Genomic DNA, 9,494 nt, shown 5'->3' with positions numbered 1-9,494 from the left:
ACAGATATATTTGAATATAACTATAGTTAGTATAGCATTAACGAGATAAGAATTGACAAATATGAATTTAATAAGTATAATAATAATAAAAATACAATCAAATAATAAAAATTAAAAATAACATTTCAATTAATGCGATAATATTGTCTAATAAATTGAAATAATAATTGAGGAAATGAGATCGAAGAAAATAGATATTAGATACTTATACTTTGGAATATGTCTGTTATCATATATTTTGTTGTTTGATCGACTACAAATTATTATTTTACATTATATTCTCGAAGAATAACAAATAAATAAATAACAATATCATAATATTTATGTAATATCTAAGAGATATGAATTTTAATTTAAATACTGTAATAGTATTTCACTTCTTTATAATGATTATAGTGTTTTTATTAATTACCATGTCATCATAAATTATTATTTATTTATATTTCATGAACGAGCGTTAGCCCTTTTGACAATCAAGACAATTAGAAAATAATATTAAAAATAATAAACATCAAATACATTTTACTACAATATTAAACTAATATATTTCTATATTTCTATATTATATAACCCAGAGCTTCTCAACCAGAGTGGAGTGAACTTTATTTAGGGTTCCGCGAAATAAAAAAAATATATATACAGTAGAACCTCGATTATCCGAACTGATTGGGACCGCACCTAGTTCGGATACGCAAAAGTTCGGATATTGGAAATTTAAAAAAAAAATTTAGAAAATTGCATATGTATTCATTATTTATTGTTTTTATAATTAAATATTTATTATTTGTTATTAATATTTTTTTAGAATTACATACACACATTTTTATATAATAATCAATTTTAATTTGACGATGAGCTGCAACGTGGTTTACTGCAGCCAAGTCTCGCAAACGTTTAAGGAAAAGTAATTGTGCTGGACAACATTCGGCCTGTTTTTCAAACCACTCAAGACCAGTTTCAAATGCAGCAAATGCTTCAGGAGATGTTGGTCCTTTTGGCGTACTCTTACTTTTCATGTTCGGATAACAGAACGTTCGGATAACAGAACGTTCGGATACGCTAATTATAGTTCGGATAATAGAGGGTTCGTATAACGGAAGTTCGGGTAATCGAGGTTCTACTGTACCTATATATAATTCGGTTTATAAAATATAGGTAATATGTGTTTATAATACATTCCTACATCTTACTACTTTTGTTTATACTTATGGCACTTATGCATTGCTAAATAAAAATGCTATAGGGTGACGCGAGTCAAAAAAGAAAAAATGGGAAGCTTCGAATTATAACCTGTATAAAACAATGTTGTTTTATACTATGTCTATTATACTCGTGCAGTGCGAATTTATAACTCTGCAGTATAATAGCACCTCACTTCTCTAAATATATTAATCTTGAATTTTGAGAAATTATACATTTATTATTATGAAAAAAATTGTTTTGTAGATGACTATCATTATTCACTGTACGTCTGTACAGTATATAGCAGCTATTGCACTTTACATTACAAGTAGATTATGAAAGCTTTTGGCGGCAAGCCTACATTTTAAAACGCAATTATGCTATTTTGTTTGAACTTAGAAGATTAATTTTTTTTTTCCAAAGCTATAGCTAAACTAATTTTAATATTGTCGTATACGTACCTACTATACCTACGTCCTACATATCGACATTGCCTTATAATTACATAAACCTTATTTGTAAAGAATTTCATTGAAAAAAGTTTGAATCAATTGTTTTCTTTATTTTGTTGAGCTTAAAAGAGTTGATATGTTTAAATTAAAATTTTTATGAAATTATCTAATTTACTCGTATAGATTTTAACTATAAGCCATAAATTGTAACATAAAACATGAAAATTATGTGTGGACAATACACACATTCTTGAAATAAATAGAGACTTTACTCGAAAAACAGGTGGAAATAAAAATTAAAGGATCTAAATTAGTTCAAATACTGTTTTCACTTCGAAATCTCTATACTAACCACCTGTTACGTTAAACAATCAAACTATTCCAAAGTCAACAGTTAAATATCTCTTGGTCAAACATTCTATATACAACTTAAAAAGTGTTACAAGTGTTTACAACTGTAAAAGTATTAACTCTAGACTTCACCTTCTAAGGGCCAAGGCTACTCTAGAAATCCAAACTCGCCATATAAAAGTCAATTATTAGACCAGTTTAAACATAAAGAAAGTATTAATCAGCTATGGATTTCTGCAAAACCATCCAATTCCAAAACGCTCCACGCGTTTTCGTCCATCATTTTACGACTAGTAACGTCTCCTTGGCATAATTTCACAAACTGCAAACAATAATCTAGAAAAATTTTATTACTTTAAATTTCAAATCAAATTTAACTCTCGTGATGGTAACTCACTAATAATAAATAAAAAAAAAAAAACAATAATACATTAATACTTAAAATGTAACTTAAAGTTTTATAATAAAATTGGTATATTCATTCTTATATTAAAAGTAAGTAATAGAGTATAAAACCTCTAAATGCGGACACTTTTGGCGCCATAAGGGTGATTAACTATTGAGAGGTGATATCCGGTATTGAGAAAAATTAACAAGGACAAAAATTAAAGTTTTATTAGCTTTTAAAAAAACTTTTTATTTAAGGTATATTATGTAGATTAGATTATTATACGATAGCCGATAGGCACTAACGGTAGATATATGGTATATATCAAGTTGGGAATTGGCGTAATGTATATTTTCGTAAATAATTATCTATCGTTCGTTTAGGTTTATTGATTGTACATATAGCAGGTACCTAAACGTGCCCGTTAAATCATAAAGATAAGATGTTTTTATGGCTTTATCGGTATAATATAGAAGTAGCATAATAGGTTACAATACATATTATTAGGTATTATGGCGTATAATACGAGTAAGTTTTTGTGTCTCAGTATATCTGTCCATTATTTAGATATATTAGCCTGTTTTTTGAAGTATCGCAATTTAATAATCGCTGCAATGGAGCTGTACCGGGATCGGAAAATATGTCTATTATCAAGAAGCGTCCGCTAATTAGTGGTGCCCTTAAGATACATTACACTGTAACACAAGGTATTGGTTCTGCTAAACTTAAAATTGCTGTGTTGCACGTGGGTCAGAGAGAGAGAGAGAAAGAGAGTAGAAAAATAGTGTGCTGATGATAATAGAGACGGGGAAACAAACACTAAATTTGACTTAAATTCCACAAAGTATATATATATAAGGTAGGTCTTATACCGACGATATCATCATTGGGAACGACTGTTTTCAGTCGTTTCAAAGATAACATAATTTGTATATAACATTAATAAATGAATCGATTCGATTCAGTAAACTAATATGAGTTTTTACTAATTTTAGCGATTTCGACGAATGTCATCGCAATGGCAGATATAAACGGGCATATTTAATGTAACTCTGGCAGAGTTTCCATAAACAGACGAGAAAATAAAACTGGCGGATCTTAAATTTTAGACCTTTTCATTACTTTTTTTATTTAACCGAAATTCTGTCGGAGTTAAAATCGTTAAAATCGTCTGTTATTACTACTATAGGGCTCAGAAGTTTATAACCTAAAAAACCTTTAAAAATGATAGATAAATGATCTAAAAATAACAACAAATGTCTTTAAAAATAACCCAAAATTGACATGTAATGAAATAAAATAACTTTATTAAATACAAAATGTAAAAGTTACTATTATGAATTATTTTATTTTTTCATTTTTAAAAAATTAATTAAATCTTTTAATGTATAAATGCATAAAAACAATGTCAATATCATTAAAAAATATTAAAGACAAATGAAATTGATATCTAATTAAATTGAAATTACATCAACATTATATTGAACAATTATACGTGTGTAAGCTTAATATTTCCCAAATTGAACGAGCGGCTGTTTTCAGAAACCAAAATATGTTTAAACTTAAAGAAGCACCATTTTACTTCTATCGATATAATCAGTAGAGCTATATTAATAATACTCAGTTACCGTATCGTAACAACAAAAATTACATTTCTTTTACTACCATCTTGTTATAATCTTTTGAACAAAAAAATTTAATTTAATATTCAAAAATAGAACCAGAATTTCAATCAAGTATGAACAATATAGTGGTAGTAGTACCTAGTTAGTATTTAACATTAAGACCAGCAGAGCATGGTGGATTAACATTTTGCAGCTATCAATGTGTTTGCTCTGCTCAGGTCATAAAAAATTTAAATACTTAATAACTTAAATTATGCATTTAATAACACATTGTGATTAATCTTCGAAACGCTCTGAAAACTATTTTGCTTTCAAAGTATGAAATTATTAAAAGGGTTTGCTTTCATTCAAAACAGTGGGCAAGTCAAAAAAAAAATAAAAAAATAAAATAGAATAAAGTTTTAAAAATATTGTTTCGCAATAATATGATGCTTATTAAAATTAAAAGAAAATAATACATCGTAACAGATCACCTTGAATAATAATATTAATTTGTCTAAACGACGCGGACAAGAATAAATACATACTAGGTAGAAGATATAAGTACAATATGTACTATTATGTTGTATGCGATAGCGATATATGCGTTAAATTAATGTGGGCAAGTTAATGAAAATAATTAACTCAAGTTAAATTGTGTTAGGAAGATATATGTTCATTAAGTTAAGAATTAACAAATTATAAATTTAACTCGATAAGTTAAAAGTTAATATGGAAAAAAATATTAATTCAACTTGGTTTGATAAAAGTTAATTTATTTTTTTTAATAGTATGTAAATCACATAAAGAGTGACTGTGATTAACAGTCTAATATAATATAATTTGCAAAATTATTTTGCTGAACAAAAGAACAGAAATGTTTGAGTCATTATAGTAATAAAATTATTTTTATTTTATATAAATAGTTACAAACAGGCAGGTGAACGAAAAATGTCAATATGTTTTTAATTTGAAGGATTATTTTTAAATCAACTGACAAAAACTAAGTTATTTCAGTTATCAATTAAACTAGTTAGATCCATAAGTTGATAAGGAAATTAACTAACTAGTTAAGTTAAAAAGATAAAAAAAATATAACTTTTTTACTTAATTCAAACTTTTTAACTAGTTATTGCCCCCGCCTTTACCGGGTTAAAAAAGTGTGTTATGTTGTTGATGTTCAAAAAAAAAAAAATATTAGCAGATGGATTTACGTCACATATTTTTTCAGTAAACTCGAATTCGGCGTGGGTGTATTGAATAGATATTATTATCAAGTTCGATATACGTGTGGGTGGTTGCACACGTATAACGCTTCGCGAACATAATATTAAGAATAATAATATTGTAACAACCGAGTCATATTTTACTATACAGAAAAATGAATTTTATCATATCATAATATACTATAATATCGAGTATAGATATATACGAAAATGTTATCCACCTACTCGTATATTCGTCGTGCATTATATAGGTACGTCATAATATGTACTTACGCGTACATTTGTACAACCCAAAAGTTGATATATACATATTACATATATGCCATAGTATACCGATATGACTATATTACCTATCTAAATATGCTGAGCACATGAGCTGTCAAAAAACTAATAACTTTTTCACTCACCGGTGGAATCTCTATAATATACTTACCAACGCCCCAAATGTATTATATTGTATAAAATGTTCTCCTTAAAGCAATAACTTTCAATATATATTATAATAATATGATAATGATGTATAGGTACTCATACATGATGTATGTGTATACAAGTAGTCCGTATTATACTTTATATAATATTTACACTGATATTATATTATGTTTATTGAATATTTGACTGTATAGTATAGTAATAGAATTCATATATTATTATTATTATTATTCTGAAATTGTCGCTAAAAGTAGATACCACCTACTTTTGAAATATTTGTATTTAATGGTTTATTTTTAAATACGTATTTTCCAGTAAGTATAATAATTATATATTGGACAATAAAAACAAAAGTGTATATTTTAAATATTAGGTACCTATGTAACTTGTATAGGTAATATATTATGGTTAATTATACTATTGCTCAGAACCGGAAAAATATATAGTAACCAATAAGTATTTTAAAAAAAAGAGTAAGGACAACCATGCCAGCGGTCTAAATATCGGTGAAAGACATAAGTTCCAAAATAAGACAAGAAAAAAAAGTCATATCGTACGAAAGCGTCAAAATAATCGTATCGTATGAAAGCCCAAAAATCTTAGGTAAGTATAAGGTAGAAAGTATTATGGTCGGAAGTTGTGTTATAGTTGATAAAATTGATAAAATTGACGATCTGAGCTCTACTGTGAACCAAATCGTAGCAATTGCTACTTGCTAGGGGTGTAGAAGGTTTTGATGAGATAAATAGAAGTGACATAGAAGAAATGACGAATAACTATGATCAGGAGCTTACATTGGAGGAGCTGGAAGAAATTACTGCAACCCAAAACGAACCAAAACAATCTAAGCAGGATGAAAAGGAAAAAGAACCTGTGAAGCTGGAGTTTTCCTCTTTATCAATCAATGAAGTTTTTTCATTGGCAAACCAACTGACTGAACGAGTTCTTAAGACAGATCTACTCACTGAAAGAGCATAAAAGTTCATAAGAGAAATTCAAGAATTATTGATACTATACGACGAAGGTCGCAAAGACATGAAAAACAAAAGGAAGTAAACATCTATTACTAAGTTTTTTTCATTCTTCCTAATACTTATGTATATTTTATAAATAATAAATAAATTAGTTGTATGAATTAAAAAATTAATTGATTTTTAAAATTTAAAAATTTAAACCTTACTTTTCTTTTTACATTGATTTATGGTCTCGTTATCCGTGGTTTCGTTATCCACGTAGGGTTTGCTGGAACGTAACCCCCGCGGATAACGAAGGATTACTGTATAACTATAGATGCACTATAAATAGCTCAAAAATGACTAAAATTTCCGAAATTTAAACCGTAAGAAACAAAATCAAAAATACAACAAAAAAGATCTCATGTCATTTTTCATTTGAAGCAATATTTCTAGTAGAAAACGTCGTCTGTAATTATGTAATATTATAAAATCTTGAAATCGTACGTTTTTTAATCGTTTTTTGAAATCGTACATTAATTTACAATAAGAGGGGTGAGCTTAAGATTCGCCGATAGTGGTTGTGTCTGTTCTTGTTTCCGACCACCATAATAATAGGTATTTATTTTGTTAGTTCCATATAATTATGTGTCGTGTATGTATTGTTTGTGGAATAAGGATGAAACTATCATGTTTCACTTCACTGCGGTGTATTACAATAATAATAATATCATTCAGACTAAAATTAAAAATGTATTTAAAATCACATTTCATAACTTCCAATTAAGTCGCATAAAATCCTAGAACAATGTCTAAAAGCAACTACTAAATACATTTTATTCGATATTGATACTCCCATTATATTATATATCACCATATTAAAATATTACATTGGCTTGAAACACATTCCCTATAGTCGTTTTGTATTTTAATTTCAAAAAAAAAGCGGGTAAGTGGATGTCGCTCTGTAGACTGCAGTACAAGTAGGTTACTGAATGGATGGTATTAACTTTTTTAAGTCCAGGATATGTTATACTATATTAATTATACTGTTATAATTTCAAAAAAAAAAAAAAAAAAAAAACGTCGTCCGTAATTATTTTGTAAAAATGACTTCTTTAAAGTACCAGCTCAAGAACATTACGTTTCAGAAAAGATGCTACACTTGATACTTTTGAGCAAGTTTAGAGGGAGAAAAAGTGTTTACAGAATAAAAAAGAAAAAGAAATAAACAAATTTAGATTTCGTAAGTTACTTGCAAATAGAAAAATGGTGTTGTACAAAAAAAAGTTGTAAACACTTTGTTAAACGATACAATACAGAAATGTTAATAAGCCAAATTTAATTCGAATCAAATTTAATGATCATGAACACCGAACAGAATAGATATTGAAACGTCAAAAAATACGTAATGTTATTAAAAGAAAGTCTACTGACAATTTAAAAATAATATTATTTGTATTTCACATATTTTATATTGTAAACAATTTATCATTTGACTATTTGTAGGTATTATATAAAGGTGTAACAGATAGAACTGACTTTTGCTCAAATTAATAATTTTATCTATTTTTAACACGTATAATACATTTTTCTTATGTGTTTATTGTTTAATACTGAAATAAGACAATAAATTTTAATAAAAAAAATTTTGAATTAATTCAAAACGGCCTATTTGTGAATCTGATTATAAAAACAATTTTTATGGTAAAAAGATTTATAAGTCAAGTAGTTTATCTTTTAGAATTTTTTTAAAATTCAATATTTTTTCGGGTTAAATTAATTAGGAATGTAATAAATTTTTTGAAAATATGGTTTTTGAGAATTTGCAAGTATGAGTATATTTCTTAAATTATTTACTTATCATATAATATTAACAATTATTTTCATTAGGTAGTTGAATTTATTTTTTTTGATCAGCTCTTTCTGTTACACCCTATATCACTATATACCTACAATTTTAAAATTATATGTTTGAATAGTAATATACAAATACATCCATTCAGAAAGTACTTAAAATAAAAAATAAATCATTTGCCAGGCATTTAAATTTTTTTTTTCATTTAACTTAATAAAAGACGGTTTGAAAAATATTATTTAGTTATTGTACATCCTTCAGAGGATGTCGACGCATTATTTGTTTTCTCTCTCTGGCCTACGCCCAACATAGACAAAACACATTTATACAAAATAATTGTTTTCCATGTTTTTAAGTTATCTTAGAATTTAGTCACCTATTTAAAAAAAGATATAGAGAATAATATTTCTGAAGAAACAACAAATCGATTTTTCTAAATATTGTCTCAAAACATTTTAAATTTACAACTTTTTATTTTTATTTTGAAAGTCCATTACAAAATCAAATAACAATAAAATATAATATCGATATGTTATTCCCTCATAAATATTATTCTCTATATTTTTTGTAAGGGGTGATTTTACTCTATGATTAACTAAAAATATAGAAAAAATTATTTCACGTAAATGTGTTTTGTCTATATAAATTGTGGGCCAGAGAGAGAAAACAAATATTGCGCTGACAACCTTTTAAATGTATGCTGAAAATGAAAATAAATACAATCTGTTTTATAATAGTCTTGAAATACTTTATTTATTAGTAGTTAAACAGTTTTTATTAAAATCAGAAATTTTAGTAGGTAAGAATATTACGCCCAATAGTATTTTAAATATTAACCAAATACTTTATTTAATTAAACATAAGTTATTTTGTGAACCAAAATGTGTTAGGATGCAACCGGGATACTTATATTTGGGATAAAATATGACTACTTGTAATCGGTCAACTCCGATTAATATACTGCTATTAATATAGGCCATTTATCTCTAATTCATTTTGGTATAATAACAATGACGATAACATTCTTGTAATAATTTTGGCTTGATGA

This window comes from Diuraphis noxia, unplaced genomic scaffold, assembly GCF_037042655.1.
Source record: "Diuraphis noxia isolate RWA-SAM2 unplaced genomic scaffold, SU_Dnox_SAM2 contig0001, whole genome shotgun sequence".
Classification (NCBI taxonomy): domain Eukaryota; kingdom Metazoa; phylum Arthropoda; class Insecta; order Hemiptera; family Aphididae; genus Diuraphis; species Diuraphis noxia.
Note: the sequence above shows the minus strand (reverse complement) of the source record.